The following is an 18,456-nucleotide window of genomic DNA, read 5'->3' as shown; positions in this document are numbered from 1 at the left end:
GTTGATGGAAGAATTATTTCCCACCCCCCATGGATTTTTTCAACCCCCAAGCAATGTAGATGGGTTCACCTAACTTTTTAGTGTAGATCAGGCCTAAATCCTTTCACGGATCCCACCCTTACATCCTGTTCACAGAAAGTAAAAAGATGAAGATGACTAACCGCAAGTAAGGTTACTTCTTTGTGATCTCCATAAATAAGCTTAATGGAAGCAGAGGTCCTCTATTGAAAACATCTCAAAAGCCATGTATTAAATCATCTTCCACCTGGGCTTCACTTCAAAGGTGCACATAAATATGCAAGTTAAATAAATCCTTTCCCTCTGTTCCACAAAGCACTAACTATCTGGATGCAGATTAACCCTTTAGAAAGCTACATTGCTAAACTTCCCTCTCTAAATGCCATTCTAATAATTAAAAGGCATTCTAGATAAGAAAACTTCTTGCATCATCTATTAAAATAAGGACATTTTGTGGCAAGCTTTCAAAGAGTTGCACAGGATTTTCAAAAGGAGAAATATTTGACCCCAAACTTAAAGCAGTTTGAGAGGTATACTCTGTGTCTTAATTCTAATAGACCTTGCCTCTTTAGAAAGACCAAAGAATTATGGTAAGAACAAACACTAGTATATTAATGACGGAGAAGTTATAACGAGGAGTACTCGTGGCACCTTAGAGACTAACAAATTTAGTTATAGAAGTTCTAAACATTATAACATATATAAATCCAACAACATCCCACTCTACATTGTTTAAACTTTTAGAAATATCCAATAATATGCTAAAACCATGGTAATATGACAAACATTTAATATTGAAGCTACTGAAACAAACAAACATTCTCAGAGCACTGTGCATAGTTTCTAGTTTGTCAACTTTGTCAGGGAAAAGAGCTAATGTTAAAAAACTGAATATTTGGATGTATAAGGGAACCATTTAGTGCCCTCTAGGGGAAAGAATTTCAGCCCCCCCATTCTAAAAGAAGAATCTGTGAAGTTAATGAGATTTAACTTTATTCATATTTTGTGTATATTGTCAGCCAAAGCATCCATGTGCAATTTAAAAGTTCTCAGAATTAAGACAACTGCATACCACAAAAATTAGAAGTTTAAAAATAAAGCTTAAGACAGTTACATATGTACCTTTCTAACCACAATAAGTTACACATCCAGTAGTTGCTACAGCCAAATTTAGCTTCGTACAAGCTAACAGGATTCCTTTACAAATTTAGCTAGAGGCTTGAGCAACAAACACTTGTAGAAATCTGAACCACAAATGTTAGGTGGTGTTCCTCCAAGAAGGAAACAGAGAGGAAAGAAAACTACTACTAATATAGTTAGTATTATTATTTTTAAATCACCCATTCATTGCGATTTATGTAGACAGTAGGCGGTTTCATGTCATCATTTGCTCACACTTTTGATCCACTTCTAACGTTGTTTGTCAGGGCAAGAAATAAGTTAAATCCTAACTGTATCAGTATCCTAATTAACAGTTAAAGGGAGAAAAAAAGATACCAAGAGCCAGCCCAATATGAAATTGTGTTTTGTTCCAGGTCCCTTGCTTCTCATGCTGGGAGTGCTGAGGCCTTGCAAAGAAAAGGAGAAATGAAGTGAACCATCTTAGTCAACAATGACCCTTTGGCTGATTTAAGGACTGGAGTTGATAGGTTCTGAAGGGCTCCCATTCTATCCTTCCAGAAGGACAACAACAGCAACATAAGGCCTTTAGGCTCAGGCAAAGAAACCAAGGACAGGGAACAGAGAAATAGTCAGGGCTCCAAAAGGGAAACAGGAAGATAATATATATGTATATATATGAAGATGATTGGTCATATTTTTAAATGCTTTAGGGAACAGACACCAGAACCAAATTGACACTAACTATATTTATTTTAAAAGAGCCAGGTTTAATAAAAACACATTAGAATTTGTAGAGTTTAATTCCAAATAATTACCACCAGGCATTTGGGCTTTAACAACATGTGGTCCAAAACAGAGGCATTATGCAACCTGTATCAAATTTTCAGAGATTTGATAATGCAGTATGTTAAAATGTTAATGTAAACTACTTCTTATGCTATGTGTACAAAATATCTCCTTTGCTCAGATTTTAAGATCACACTTAATTGTAGCCAAACACAAAAGTACTTTTGTGGACAAAAACAGCTGAACATTGTTTGTACCCTTCATAAATATATTACACACAGGATGCTTTACTACCTGATGTGATATTCCTGCAGTGCATTACTTACACGTCAGATCTTTGCAGCGAGGGAGTAGAAAGAGAGGGGCCACTCAAAGAAGGAGGGTAGTCCAAACAAACTTCTAAGTTGATGGATTTTCCTCATTAAAAGCAAACATAACTGAAGGGATGGGTTGGGGTTTAAAAAGAAATCCCCCCGTTTCTGAAATGTTATCGGCACAATGGCTCCTCCACTGGCTTACACTCATCAGCGAATACCCAGGGAGGAAAGTGGCAGTAGCTACCTGCTTAGGAAAGCTAGTACAAGGAAAGCAATAGCTTGTCCCCTGCCTCAGATGCCGGAGCTTAACGAAGTTGAAACTCCGGATGTTTCCCTCCAGCCCCAGCCACGCTTGCTGCCGTCCCCTGTGTTATAACCTAGAGGCTCGTGCTCACCAGCAAAACACGCAGCAGCCGTGCGAAGGAATCACGTCCCCCTTTCCACGCGAGCGACATAGGACTGCGGGCCACCCCGGCCCCGCACTGGAGACGTGCCGGCCGGCCGGGCACAGACGGATTTGAGACTATCCGTGCAGCGAGCCCCCCCGGCCCAGTCACAGCGCGGCTGCCCTGCCTCTCTGCAGGTAACAAACGCCAGGCGAATCCTCCGGGATCCTGAGCCTCGTTTTACCGCCCGGCTCGCGCAGGGGAGGGGAGCGGCCTCCCGGCTAGATCAGCCCCACAGCGCTGCGCTTCCGGAGCGATGTCTGTGTCTGTCCCTCTCCGCGGGGACCGGCAGGGCAAGTGACCCCGCGGGCGGTGGCTTAGCCCTGTAGTACCTGGGCCTGGCGGGTGCGGAGCGGCTCCCACACACGCCCCTTTCCACCCCCGCGGAACGGAGTCAGGCTCCCCGGCCGCCTCTGCCCCTAGCCCAGCCCCATCGCTGCCTGGTCCGAAGCAGCCCGACAATGGTCCGCCCCTAGTAGTAGCAGCCGCAGTCGGGACGGGGGGGGACCCACTCGGCTCCCTGGGAGAGGGCACCGGAGGGGAGAGAGCGGGAGAAGTAGCAGCAGCCCCGGGAGCGGGCAGGAGAACGCACTACCTGAGGGTTTGCATCAGTGGAGGAGGAGACCTGCTCCGCAGGACAAAGCGCTCACTCCCTTTCCCCGGGATGCCGGCGGCAGCTCCAGCCGCTCCTGACGGGCGTCCCCCAGTCAGCCCCGCACACCCCGAGTGTTTAAACCCGGGGGCGCAGAGCGCTGGTCTCCAGCAGTCGCCCAACTGCAGCGCCTTGTCCTCTGGCGGCTCCTGCCGCTCCGCTCCGCTCAGGCTCTGGGGCAGCAGCTTATTCTCCAAACTTCCTGCTCCTCCCGCGCGGCCGGAGCAGCTTGTAAAATTCCCCCTCCTCCAGCCGCAGTTCTGCCCGCGGGCTCGGCCCCTCCCCAGGGAGGCCCGGCTCGGCTTGGCCCAGCCTGCGGCTGCAGCTGACTTCCCCCCGCGGGGGGAAGATTAACCACTTGGACTTGGCTCTGGAGCGAAGCCAAAGAGAACAGTCAACTTACAGCTCGCTAGAGAAAAAAACCTCAGCTACTGTTTTCACACACACAAAGCAAGCACTCCACTACTTTCCGGGGGCTTCCTTCCTGGCCTAGGCTAAACTTACAGCCTTTCCCTTGTGTTTTCTGTTAAACGCCCCCCACCCCCATGGGGGAGTGACTACCTTCTCACACTTTAAATCACGCTACTACTGTCTACATCCCAAGAGGAAACTCACATACTGGAGACACACCCCTTGATGTTGCATGATGATAAACCAGCCTTTGTCCCTTTAAAATATTATAAGACGGTGATTAATGGAGTAATTGCGTCTCTTGTGATTTAGTTTAGGCTATTAAGGGAAAGGGACACTGTTAACTTGAAATCTAGTCAATTAAAAAAAAAGTTCAAAGTGTCTTTGCATACTACACCTGTCCGGAGTCTCCTTGGTAGTTTTGTGGCTTTACAATCACATTTTCCTATTTTTAAACATGTTTTTTTTCTGTTTTATGTTGCTTTGTTAAAGATCCACTTAAATAGAGGAAACTGTCTAACAAAAGTTTAACATAAAGCCCCAGTCCTGCATCACAATGAGACTCTGTGGCCAAGCAGTCTCACTGAAGGCAATGGGACACAGAGATCAAGCTGTCAGAATATTCTGATGTGGGATCAGGGCCTAACTGACCATACCAAGAAAAATTAAAACTGACTATGCACCATTGCAGTCAAATGCACAAAGTTAATTAACTGAAATAAGTAGAGAAAGATTTCTTTTCTTCTAATTGTTTTCCATTTATACTATGCTAGGTATTATAAACATAGCAGGTAAATCATTTTCAGGATGAAGGGTGATATACTTTCCACCTAGGCTATTTGATTACTCTTTGGTCTCTCTCAGGTTGGACAATTAGTCATTCTCACTTCTGAAGTGGCCTACTTGAATACTAGCCTGGTTCACTTTTTGTAACCCTTAGCTAGTCAATTTTGCTATCAAGTTTCTCAGCCTTGCCAACATCAAGGGTTCAAAAATCCTGAGTCAAAAACCCAAGTGACTTAACTTTTATGAGATTTTTAAAAATAATAATTTGTCTTATTTCTATTTGCTTCTGTTTTTTCAGCTTTTAAGATTCATATTTTCAAGAACTGAAGTAAATTGCCCTGACTTAAGTGCCAGTGTGGACAGTGCTATGTTGTTAAGAGAGCTTCTCCCACCAACATAACTATCACTGCTCTGGGAGCTAAAGTAATTAAATCCACAGGAGTCCCAGCTGCTTAGAAGTCTGCACTAGCAGCGGTGCAGCTGAAAACTCTGTAGTTTAGCCTTTGTGCAGGGGTTAGCAACCTTTCAGAAGTGGTGTGCCGAATCTTCTTTTATTCACTCTAATTTAAGGTTTCACGTGCCAGTAATACATTTTAATGTTTTTAGAAGGTCTCTTTCTATAAGTCTATAATATATAGCTAAACTATTGTTGTATGTAAAGTAAATAAGGCTTTTAAAATGTTTAAGAAGTTTCATTTAAAATTAAAGTAAAATGCAGAGCCCCCCAGACCGGTGGCCAGGACCCGGACAATGTGAGTGCCATTGAAAACCAGCTCGTGTGCTGCCTTCGGCACCTGTGCCATAGGTTGCCTACCCCTGCCTTAGTGTCTTCTGCAGTTTCCATCTCTGTGGTATACAAAACCCCAATTCAAGAGAGCATGTAAGCTTAACCTTAACATGTGCTTAAGTACCCTTCCTGAATAGGGTGCTTTTCTAATTAAGACCTAAGTCTCCAATCCTGCAAGTTGTTTCCCCATACCATGTCCATGCAAAACAATTTGCTTTCAATGTGTTCCAAGTAAGAAAAGTGAAAAAGCAGAGAACAGAAATGCAATAGAAAGCACAAATACAACGTGAATGCATATTATAATTATTCTTAATTCCAATTAAACTAAAGGGGTTTTTTAAATTAAAATATGTATATTCAGTAGCATTTCTTCACTTTCCACCAACATTTCACCGTCTTCTGCTAACAAAACCCCTTTGCATATAAAACTTCACTTCATAATTTTCATCAAAGAAGAGGTCTTTAATTTTTGTGGTATGCTACAGATTTTCCCTATGCTTATGCTAAATATATGGCATATGGTATGTGCGTGATTTTAGACATTTAGGATGTTCAAATATATAGACAGAACAGTAATGTGACTAGTTAGTGAGTTTCAATGTTCACCCTCATCTTAACTGTTCTTGCTAGAATCCTGAATCCAAGTCTCTTAATGCACCATTTTTAAAGTGTTAAAAACTCCCCCAAAACATACATATAGCATATATTGTCTCAAATGAGGAGTGAATTTAACAATTAAAAAGGCCAATATTGTCTTATAAATCCACATTGGCACTGTTTGAAAACAAAGTTTTGCATTTAGCCCATAATGGAAATACATCGTCTTTTCAACCCAGAAAAAAAAAGTAAATTTCCCCAGGAAATTTTCCCTAATGATAACCATTCCTATAAATAGCATTTCTTTATATAACAGTGTTACAACTGGTTATCACTTAGGGGTAAGTCCTTGCTCCACCCCCAATTCCCTTCTTACTGAACTATCACTGTTCTTGCACATGAGAAGGACAGATCATAAAGAGGCTGCACTCTGCAGTTAGTGCTATGGAAAAGTGCTGTAGTAGTCTACAGATGTACTCACTGCAGCAGCATGGATTGGTACAGAGTTATGGCCAGGATGTGATGAGGGAGTCTGCAAACAATACTGATCCCCTAGCCCAGTGGTCCCCAAAATTTTTCGTCTGATAGGCACCAGATGATGAGCCACGGAGGACCATTGCGATGGACGCGCGTCCACCAAAATTCCTCCAACAAGCGTCAAAGTCAATAGGAGTTGCCGCCAAAATGTTGCCAACAAGCAGCGTTATCCAGAGGCTTCACCACCAAAATACTGCTGAAAACCAGCATTTCGGCAGCGACACCTCTGGATGACTCAGCTAGTCAGTGGCATTTTGGCGAATGCTCGTCTGCCGGCCAGTATGTGGGCACACTTAGATGCCCTTGCGGGCACCATGGTGCCCACAGACACCACGCTGGGAACCCCTGCCCTAGCCAATAAATCCCTACATTGTGTGGCTGCTCTGTGCCCTGAATTTAGGCTTGGAGAAAATGATTCAATTTTCAATCCCAACGAATTTGGCCCTTTACATTGCTGAATAAGGAAAAATACCTCTAATGGATGTTCTGGTCTTTTTTTGGAAGGTAGAATTAGGGAATTTTCTCTGCCATAGGGGGAAAAATTCATTCTTTCAAAAATTATATTCTTTGTACCAAAGTACAGCTTGGTGCATTTTAATTTGCATACAATTTTTGGTAGATTTAGACCAAATTAAAATGAATGATGTTACATACATCTCCGAAACAGAGTTATGCAGCAAAAGAGGCATATTATCCCATGTCTTTTGGAGCAGTAAGAAATTGTGCAGTTTCTGGAAATATATATTTAAGGCACTATTGGGTCTGTTCTGTGTGGAATTATCTTCAGACTCAAACTTTGTCTATTAGGGAAAATCTCCAAGAAGAGTGTTTCCCTCCTAAGTCCTGGATATGCATTACTCCAGTTTCTCTTAGCTTGTATCAAAAATATCTGACCTTCTGTTGAAGTAACTAACTCTCTCCAGATGATGAGTGGCTGATGGAATCTGATCATTGTTGCCGACAGAACTACAGAGGCATAAGAATCAAGCAATATAACATTTTCCAAAGTGGAATGTATGGGATAAATTGTGAATCCCTTGGCTAATCACACTGTAATCATAGACTCATAGATTTTAAGGCCAGAAGAGACCATCATGATCATCTAGTCTGATGTCCTGCACATTGCAGGCCACAGAACCTTACCCACCCTCTCCTGTAATAAACCAATCCATGGTATTAGCATCACAATTTTCAGAGCACTGAATATTGGCAGTGAAGAATTTCTGGGCAGGAGGCCCTTTGATTCCTCTTCCCCTGATGTGGCATCTCTGTATAACAACATTTCTTTTGTCAATACTGGATTTTCCTTTCTACATGAATGTCCATTCACATCAACTGCACAGAGTATGGCAGGACTGTGTATATCTATGAGGCCAGCTTTAACAAAACTATGTACATTATTTCAATATAATAACAGTATTACACTAGCGTAATCATTGTGTTATCACTTGACCTTCCTCATTAGAGCCCTGGTTCGCAAAACACTTAGCGCATGCCTATACTACAGACTTCTGGCAGCATAGCTTTTGTGACCTCTGACTGACATAACTGCCAGCAAAAGGGTCTAGTGTAGAAGATTCAATTATACAGTACAGGCAAAACTGCTTTTTCTGGGATAGCTTATTTTGCTCATAGGAGTGCACATCTTTGTTGGAATAGCCATGTCCATACTAGAAGAATTTTGCTGATACAGGATTCCTATACCAGTAAAGCGGTTCTAAAACAGACTTAGTCATAGGTATGCACTTATCTTTAAACCCATTACATAGTTTCACCCTGCTTAGCTTTGCTGTGCCAAAAGATAAACATATGTTTCAGTGTTTTGCTGAATCAGGGTCTGTGGAACAAATGCTCTTAGGAGAGCCAAATGAATATAAATGTACACACAAAAGTTAGAAATGTGCCATCTTTTGATAGCAGAAAACCACTATACACCAAAAAAGCAGAAGAAGAAATGCACCACAATTCTGCTTGTGGAAAAAAATAGTCTGCAGAAACAAAGAACTGCATGTGTTCCGTGAGTAAGGGTGCAGCTTAGGAAAATGAATGTTGTGCAAACATGGTCATTCACCAGCCATGCTGTATTGACAAACCCTGTGATGTATTTTCTTCATAGCATCCAGGTAAACTACTCCACCTGCTGAGATGGATTCATTGTCAGGCATGAGGACACTTACCTGCTTTGCAGGACTAATTGTTAAGCAGGTTTTTGGAGCTACACCTACACTTAATATTGCAAAAGTTAATGTAGAGTGAGGTATGAGCATAGGGAACAAATAAATTGATTTATTAGTGATAAAGGCAGGTGTCAGTATTTTGACAGTTTGTGGAAAAATATTCCCTAGCCCAGGGAAAATATACAACGATTGTTGCTGTATGAAGAACTCTTAAAATAAATGTTCCCATACTGTTATCAAGTCTTAAAACGGCCGTAGTTGGAGCAAGTTCCATTGTGTTTTGACTATCTGGCCTTCATGCTTTAGTTCATGAATTTAGTTATAACAAAAATAGATGCTAGCTACACTCAGTGAAAACAAACTAAAGACATTTTCAGCCACAGTTGAATTTTAAACTATATTTATAAAAACATTTGTTAAACTGAGTTAAAGACTTGGGAAGACATGGCCAAAGTTGATTTTAGATTGATTAGCTATGTTTTAAACTATTGACTCTGCACATAGAAAGATTACATTATGATGGTTGAAGGTCATACCTTAGATAATTAAAGCCCCAATCCGGTAATACTTGTGCACATTATTAATTGTTTTGGAGTTCAATGGAACTGTTCAGGTGCACAAAGTTAAGCACTTGCATAGGTGCTTGCAGGATAAATACCTGGGTTTGTATTTCAAGAATTGTATTTCAGACATTAAGATTGAATGGCAAAGCTTAAAAGCCAACAAGTCTTCTATACCTGTAGGCACAATTATGTATCATAATTATATCTGCAATTAATTGTGTACAAATACTACCATTAATATATGTGGCATAGATATTTAGATGCCAAAATGTTAATTTTTGCATCTGCAATTCGTTGTGGGCTCAATTTTGTACAAAAAGGAGATTTTCAAAATCAGTCCTTAAAGGTTTCAGATTTCCAATAATTAAATTAATAGTTGTTTAGATAAATATTGCCCTTATGTTAATTCACCAGTACAAAAGTAATTTATGTTCTCTTGAGTTGAGGCTGTTGTCTTTACTTTAGTATGGTTGTAGTGTCATATGCTGGTCAAGAGAAATCCAATATCAAAAGGGGCTTTATTTCATTTAAATTTAAGAATTTTGTTTATATTTAGTGGCTATACTTAGCTCTAGGATACACAAACTTTAAAGGTCAGCAGGGAACTATGACTGCACCTTTTGGTCCTTTTGGGTTAATTAAACATCAGCATTACTTTTTTGCCAAATTGACAGAGTGAATAACAATATTTTCATAAAATAATTGTTGATAGGTAGTTAAGAGTTGCCAAACTTTTGCATATATGGTCATCAAACTACATTCCAAAAGTATATTTATCCCTCATCTAGCACTATAAGCTTTTGGGGTCTCATTGCACTGCTTGAATGATTTGTCTGACAATTCTGGTCTGTTGTATCAGTCACTGAGATCTGCAGTAAGGCAAGAGCTGCAAGTAGCATCGATAGTCATTTCAAAGAGAATCATGGCCTCTAAGAAGCAGACTATCAGCTCTTCATTTATTCCAGTTGTGATCACTTTATGTAATAAGACTCATTTTATTAATAATTTGAGCATGAAAAGTAAAATGTGATCACCACCGGCTTATGTCAAAATCCTGCAAATGTTTAAACGTGCCGAAATTACTGCAAAACTCATGTGAATAAGATTACAAACATGCTTAAGACTTTGCTGAATCAAGGCCTTATACGGTATTTGTCAGGGACCATTTCTCTATACGAGTAAGCCTTCTTTAATATTTCATGTCTTCTCAATATACAGAATTGCTTGAAACCTTCACAAAAACATACATGTTCCACAATGAAACTCAGTCAGTCCTGTTAATTTTTCATAAAATTAACTTCATAGTCAAATAATCCATGGTAAGATCAAGGTCGGACACCCTACTTTGTAGTCAGACGAAGTCTATAAATCCACAGGAGCCTTGGTCCTTCACTTCCTTATTGTTTTATGTTCCACTTCTTGGTAGATAATAGACTCCTGTTTTTTGACAGGATACTTCTGTTCTACAGAGAAGAAAAAATGGTTTTCATCTGGCATTTCAGAAAACGTCCATCCACACACTTAAAAAATCCCAAACCAAGATTGTTACAGTTATACAAAACTTATGCCAGAGTAAACATTTTCCAATGGAATAATCAATTTGAATGGTATGGGGTTCTCATAACAAAAATGTTGGTGGCCTCAGAGTGGAGCCATCAACTCTTGCTGGTGGCCGCTTTGACAAATTTTCCTAAAATACTTAACTAACTAGGAAAACCAACCAAATATGCACAGAGACACATCCAAATAATTGTAATTGATTTATGTAGGATGCCTTTTACAGTCTCAATAAAAATCATATACAGTTGTATTTTGGCGCATCTGGTCCCTGCTGCCTGCCCCATCCTCCCTCCCATTGCCTTTAGTCCCTGCTAATGTCCCCAGACCCGCTATTGCTCCCAGGCCCTCTGCTCCCCCCACATTGCCCTAAGCTCCCTTCTGCAGCCTTGCACCCCTGGCATCGTGCTCCTTGCCTCTGGACCACAGGACCCACTAAGGCCAGCCCTCCTGAAGTCCCGCCACCCTCTGCTGACACCAGCCACTGGAGTCCCACAGCTGAAGCTGGGGGCAGAGGGCTGTATGGAAGAGACACTGCTTTGCCTCCTCCCCCATCTCTACCGGGAGGCTGTTGTGGCCACAGGAAAACTCCTTGGTGGCCGCAGTTGAGAAATGCTGGGCTAGAAGAGCCTTTAGACTCCGTCCTGCAGAAGGGGAAAGCACGTACCTGTGTTGCCCGACAAAGTGTTCCAGGAAAAAATTGTGACTCGGGAAATCACAATTCCTCTTGTGCTACTCTCCACTCCAGGGTATATGGGGGATAAATGGTAAATTTGTTCATTCCCTTTCACTTTTCAGGATGCAGCTTGCTTCCCCCTTCATGGGAACAGGTTACTTAAGGCGGTTGTAGAATTCCTGTCCTTGGAGGTTTTTAAGAACAGATTAGGTAAATACCTTTCAGGGATGGTCTAGACTGTAGGTATACGTAATCCTGCCTCAGCACATGGGGATGGACTGGATGACCTCTTGAGGTCTGTTCCAGCCCTACATTTCCATGATTCATGCTTGACCAGCTGTGCTTCCCAGCATGTATGGAGAGACAGAACCATGGCTCCACACATTCCCTGCCCTCCATACTTCCCTACTTCCCTTCCCCACCCACTTCCTCACAAAGGCAGGTATTGGACATACCACCTGTGTTCTCTCCCTCTGCCCCCTCCCTGTATCTCAGCCATGAATTAATAAGCCCTAACTCAGTTATGCATCAGGTGGGGCAGGTGTCATGATCTCTGGTTAGGCTGCCTCTTCTGAGACCCTTTTCCAGTCCCCTGAGTGCACCCCTTTCAAATGATAGGCCCATGTTTCTACTTCTCTCTGGGCTGGGAATCCCACAATCTAATCATTCCCTGACTGGATCTCTGGGTTACCCTTCCTTGTCTGCCAACCATGTTACTGTGCAGGTTCAACTGGGCTTGGATCCTGCCAGAGTTCTCCTTCAAGTTCCTGTCATCAGTAATAGTATGCAGTTACACAGAAGCAATTTCTGCAAAACCAAGTATGATTTGGTAAAGAAAGCTGTGAGAAGAGGAATTAAAATAACGAAGTGACCTATACCTATATTGTCTTACCTCTGCCTGGCATTCTCCTCAAGCCCCTAGGTAGATATGACTTAGCCTTGGTGTCCTCTGTTCTCTCTAGCCAGCTGCAGACCCTGTCTCTCAAGTCTGCCTGTCATTCTCACTGCATGCCGAGTCTATATCCAGGTCAGCTTCCTGCTGAGCTGATTACTTTCCGCCTCCTTTTCTTCTGGGGGCATCTTTTTAACTCCTCAGGGTCTTTTAATTTTAGCCTAGCCTTGGGAAGAGAAAAATATTCTAATCTGAATGGTGCCAGCCAGGTAGGTTCTTTCCCCAGTGATGGCCCAGCCACTGTTATCTTAACTCCTTTGAAGCAGATACATGAGTGGCTATCTTATCTGTGTTCTTGTTTTACCCTTCTTGGGTTCCTTAACAGCCTCATTTGATTGGACTATGCATTCAGGTAGGTAAGAATATGAAATTGAACAGAAGCCTATATACAATAATAATAATAATTAATATAATACAGACATTTTCCCAAGTTCACAGGCAGTACTTACTCTTGAATGCTCCCCTCTACAGCCACATTAGACCATCTATAATGATTCATCCAACATATGCCTTGATATACACAAAGAAGCTGAGTTACATGCACTCATGGGCCGTATCCTGTAGTCATTACTGAGAGGGGGAAAACCAAAACTTTTAATTGACTTAATTTGGAATTTTGCCTTATTAAGGTCTTCAGAATTGTGTTCTGTGATAGGGCTCACCTCATCATTGCTACCCACTGAATATTCCCATAGACTTTGTTGAGAGTCCCACACATAAAAAAAAATAGCAGGATCAAGCCTGAAATTTTAAGAAAATGCGGGGAGGGGGGTTAAATGCAATTATGAGTTACCTTTCATCGCTGTTAGTACAGATTACTCGCATGGTAGTTTAGAACAATTAGCCTGATAATAGGGGTCCATTGTAATGTAAAGGGAACATCTTAAAATATATAACCACTGCTCTGTCCTTGCTCATCTAAGCTATTAAAAGAAATTTTACCATTTAAATGGAAAGCTTGTAGGTCTGTACTTTAAAGTTGTGCCTCATAAACTGTAATCTTCCAGTATAATTAGAGTAATTGTTTTAAATTACTATGTGAATAAGGAGTAAGAACCATGGTAAAAAGGCAATAGACTAAATTAAATCCTGGCCTAACTCCACTGACTTCACTGAGTCAGAGTCATCGCTGGTGTAATTCCGGTGTATTTTCCAAAGTACTAGTTTCTGTGGACACCAAGAGTATGTCTACACTGCAACTAAACACTCGCGGCTGGCTCATGTCAGCTGACTCGAGCTCACAGGGCTTGGGCTATGGGGCTGTTTAATTGCGGTGTAGATGTTTGGGTTCAGACACTGGGACCCAGCCCAAGCCCGAGCCCAAACCTGAACATCTATTCCACAATTAAACATCTGCACAGCCTGAGCCCCATGAGCCCATATCAGCTGACATCGGCCAGCTGTGGATGTTTAACTGCAGTGTAGACATACCCCAATAGACCTACATTCTCCCCGGCATTCAGGCTGCTTTGTGCTGTGCTGCCAGCACAAGATGACTCTCAAGTTAAATAGTATCAGAGGGGTAGCCATGTTAGTCTGGATCTGTAAAAGCAGCAAAGGATCCTGTGGCATCTTATAGACTAACAGACGTTTTGGAGCATGAGCTTTCGTGGGTGAATACTCACTTCGTCGGTGCATCCTATGAAGTGCAAGGTAGTGGAGAATCAAGCCCCAAGACTTACTGCAGGCATTATTATAATGATCACTCAGGATTATTACTTGCCAAATGATAACTTGCAGAGATCTCATGATTTAGCAGCTGTATACCCAGGAAGAGGATATGAGCACTGCTACTGCTAATGACATTTTTCTCTTGCTAAAGTGACATAGGAGCTCTTTTCATTCTTAGGGTCCTAGTTTCAAATTCCAGCAAAGACAAATGCTTTTGATAATTTAAGAATTGTATATAGCACAATAGGTGTGCATAGTATTTTAAACAGAGAAAAATAGAATGCAAAAACTTAGTCTAGGAAGTTGAGTACAAGGCAGAACATGGGGGCATAATGACATTAGACCGGGGGAGAAAATACACCCAAAGATTTAATGGTTTCAGGTTTGGCATAGTATGTCCTGTTAGTTCCTTTTGTGTAGTTTAGAGTAGTATCATGGGAGTGTGGGTCATCGTTGGAATGATTCAAAAATAAGTTTGGATTTTTGTTTGTTTTAGAAGGATCATGATACCAACACCATGTAAACCTCTCTTTATGCTTGGTGGTCTGATTAGAACATTTCCCATTTGTTCATAAACATGTTCAGTATTTTTAAGCGAGGGTGAGGTCTGGAAGAAAGTAGAGCAATGATGATATTTTCTGCTATTTCTTAGGGATAATTTTGTATATATATTTTTTTCAAACAGAATTCCACTAGTTTAGTGAGTGGCTGACTGTGTACTGTACATACAAGAGGCTCAGAATCAAGTCATTTCCAAGAATGCAGCCTTCTAGAGTCTTTAATCTGCTATTTCCAAAGAGACATTACATTTTGGCAGCAATTTATACTGGATACGATTATCAGTTTACTGTGAGAACTGACTAGCCCATGAAATTGCAGGTTAAATTCTCTTACAACCTTCGTGCCCTAAACTTAAAAGATATGATTGATGCAAGAAAGAGAGTGGTTCTGCGCCACTTCCTCAGGCTTGAGATCCAAATCCTCCTTCCCTGCCCTCTGATATCTTACTGATTCTTTCAATATTGTGATACATCAAACTCAAAGTGTCCCACTTCACCAGTTTGACTTGACAAAGGGGCCAACAACCAACTCCTTAAATCCATTAGCTGCATGTAAATCTGAGCAGCTGCACTATGAGTCATTTCAGGACCAACTAATTGAATAAATGATTGTAATTGTGCTCAGCTGCACTAGCACATCCTCTGTGAAATCCTTGATCTCTTCACAGATAAAGCCATACAAGTCAGCTATGGCAAAGGCATAATGTTTAGCCAGTACCTCTACTCCAAGACCCATTTTTGAAATGTGTAGTACAAAGACTCTAGACTACCACTACTGATGTCTACAATTTCCACATATTTTGTTTTCTAGAGTTCAGACAATGACATACAGGGTAAAATTTTTGAAGGTTCTTAAGTCACTTCTGTACTTCTGCAAATCTTATGCCATCTATTTACAGAGTGAGAATTTTAAACCCACAGAGAGCTGCATAAGTCTCCCTCAATGCCAGACTAACATTAGGAAATCTATAGAAGCTATTCTTTAGGGTTTTGGCAAGACTTGGAATGATTTCTATAGCATTCTAGGGTAACAAACATTCATTTGAACTTTTGTGAAGCAAAAAGGGCCTCAAAATGGCACGACTGGCACTTTGGAGTGCTCCATTTCAAACTGTAATGTCCCAATTATCCCTGGCATTGAAATGTTAGTCAAAATTGCACAGCATGCCTCATGGTGTGTCAGTTTTTTGGGTTTTTTTAAGAGTTGCAGTGACATTAGTGCTGAAAGGTGATAAATTGAATGCTAGCTCTAGTGTCCTCTATTTATGCACAGAATAAGGACAATATAGTTGGCAGCAGATGTCCTCCTGACAATTATTTATATGGCAGTAGTGCTTAAAGGACTCTGTAGGGGATCAGGACACCAAATCAGTGCTTAAGTGGAGAAAGAGAGGGGTCACAAGTCATCACAGACGCAGCCAAAAAACCAAATAAGCCCCAACAACTTTAAAAAATTGAAAATCAAACCAGGTCACTAAAGGGTGCCCTTTAAGCCCTGTTTTACCAAACCTGCTGCTCTCAGATTATGATAGACCTCCATTTTTTTCAGACCACTTTAAGTACTGCACCCAATGTACTAGACATTGTACACATATACATAATGAAGAGATGGTCCCTGCTCCAAATAATTAACAGTCTAAACAAATATGACTCAACTTGACCTAAACTCTTAAGGAAAAACCTACATAATTTAACAATAAAAATTCTCGGCATTTTTAAAACCATCCTAAGAGAATTATATCCCTGCTATATAATTCAGTTGAATGGTTGAAAAATACTTAAGATTAATTTCTATTAAATTCTACAGCTCTTTAGAGCAGTTCCTATTAAAAGTAATTCATTTTCTAAAGAAACTTATTGGTTTCATCCCTATTACATTCTACAGGACTTTTCCGGTCCACCTCAGGGAAGTGAGGATGTAGCAGAATCTCAAGAGCCGATTTAGTCTGGTCTGTCTGTTGAAGCTGTCAACAAGGGCACCGTCTGTGATGTGGACACAAATACCTATTGTGAGTGAACTATTTCACCTATAGGTCACTAATGGTTTGCCCCAAACTCTTTCCTATCCTGTGCAGGTATGGCGGTAAGAGATTGTACTGTGCCCAAGGAAGTAGATAAGCCTTGCAATCCATCAACTGCCAGCTTGCCTTTCCTGGAGGGAAGACTGGCCAGCTGTACCTAACAAACAATAGGAAATGAAAGGAGAAAATAGTTAATCAGTCCAGGCTCTCTCTGGATAGAGCTTCTTTTTACGCAAGGCTGGAGGAAGCCCTGGATGGCTGGGTCCCAGAGTGTAGGGATAGCCAGGGAGGGTACTTGGTTCTTGGTCCAATATAACTAGGCAAAAGATCCAAGCAAGTCTGATAAGTCCCCAAAACAAGTTTTACCCATAGAATAAAGACCTGCTTTACTGTTCATCAGTTTGTTTCATGTTCCCCTGACACACAGGAATGACTAAAATTGTTTCCCTGAAGCAAGGGGAAGCCACTTTATGGACTAGTGAGACAACAAGAAATTGATCTGTTGGACTAGGTAGCATCTGTGAGTGAGGACGCTGTTCGTTATTTTTTTGTGTAAGGACAATGAAGTAGTAGCAAAGTTCCTTGTTCATCCTTTGTGTCTCACTCTTCAAGGGCAGTGGTAGGCCAAATGAAATACCATCCAACCCACTTTACTCACAGTTACCAAATACTAACTTTTTTTTATTTAAATCCATGTTACTAGCAGGACATTCGCCTATCATAATCCTGATTACCTTGCTTGTATTTTGAGTTTAAAATTTGCTTTAAAAATATTTCATTAGTGTGTTGGTGAAATTATAAAATCACATCTCTAAAAAATCCTGCATAGATTTTTAGATGCACAATCTGAGTATTCCTCTTTAGCCTTAAATGCTTGGATCTTCAGACATATCATTTTTTTAAAATAAATCTTTCAAAAGACCACCCTTATCTAAAATATACATTTTAATTTTAATTACTATAGTACAAAAACTTGCTTCCCAAAGTCTTTCTGTCCTTTCTGTCCATCCCTTTGTTACTTCACCCCCCTGTTGAAGAAAGTCCTTAAAGGGACAACACCTCTTTCCTGCCAGATAGCTAGAAAAACAAGTTTTCCTTTCTTTACTTCTGTGATTTGATGAACTAGTTTTAAGAGAACCCTCCAGCAAAATAAGTACCTTTGTAAGGTATAAAATCCTTTGTTATGCCTAAAATCTTTGGAAACATATATTTTAAAGTTGGTGAAATTTTGCTATGGAGATCACACAAAGTAAACTAGTGTTCCCTTTTTCTAAAAGTAATGAACATACTAAACCTCTGTGACTGATTAATTTAAATTAATGTCTTTGTTTCAGTGAGTTAAATATGTAGTAATCTGGAAATACTGATTAAGAAAACGTAAAACGGAGAAGAGCTGCATCATGTATTCCATAATATTTAATTATGTATTCAGCAAGACAACTGACTTTCCCTTACTACAAAGTTTTTGCAAATAAACCTCTGACAAACTTCAAGGTATATGAAAAAACCTGTGATTGACATTTTTTATTCACAAGTTTAGTGCTTTTAATTAGGTACTTTCTGTATGTCCAGTCTTCACCATCTAGCATGCAGTGGAAAACATGCTCCATTTTCTTTAGAAAGAAATTGCAGAAAAGTGGTGTTTTCAAATGTTATTTGCATCATTTGGGTTCCGGGATTTGGCTGGAAGGGGATGAGAAGAGAGGGGGAGGGAAGAGAGAAGGGAGACAGTGGAGAGAGAGTGGGGCCTGGGGCAGAGCAGGAGTGGAGTATGGGCGGGGCCACAAGCAGAAGAAGTGGGCTGGGGAGCTAGTCTCCCC

At 40.9% G+C, this 18,456-nt stretch overlaps 1 protein-coding gene across 1 annotated transcript in view; it reads right to left on the bottom strand.

Moving 5' to 3' along the window:
- PLEKHG1 (pleckstrin homology and RhoGEF domain containing G1) overlaps window positions 1-3,494 on the bottom strand; it is a 241,478-nt gene extending 237,984 nt beyond the window's left edge. Inside the window, exon 1 of the mRNA XM_032782441.2 lies at window positions 3,285-3,494. The gene's annotated coding sequence lies outside the window, so the exon portion shown is untranslated. The remainder of the gene's footprint in view (window positions 1-3,284) is intronic.
- Window positions 3,495-18,456: the final 14,962 nt, after the last annotated feature.

Source organism: Chelonoidis abingdonii, chromosome 3, assembly GCF_003597395.2.
Source record: "Chelonoidis abingdonii isolate Lonesome George chromosome 3, CheloAbing_2.0, whole genome shotgun sequence".
Lineage (NCBI taxonomy): Eukaryota > Metazoa > Chordata > Testudines > Testudinidae > Chelonoidis > Chelonoidis abingdonii.
Note: the sequence above shows the minus strand (reverse complement) of the source record. Positions and strands in the feature narration are given on the sequence as shown.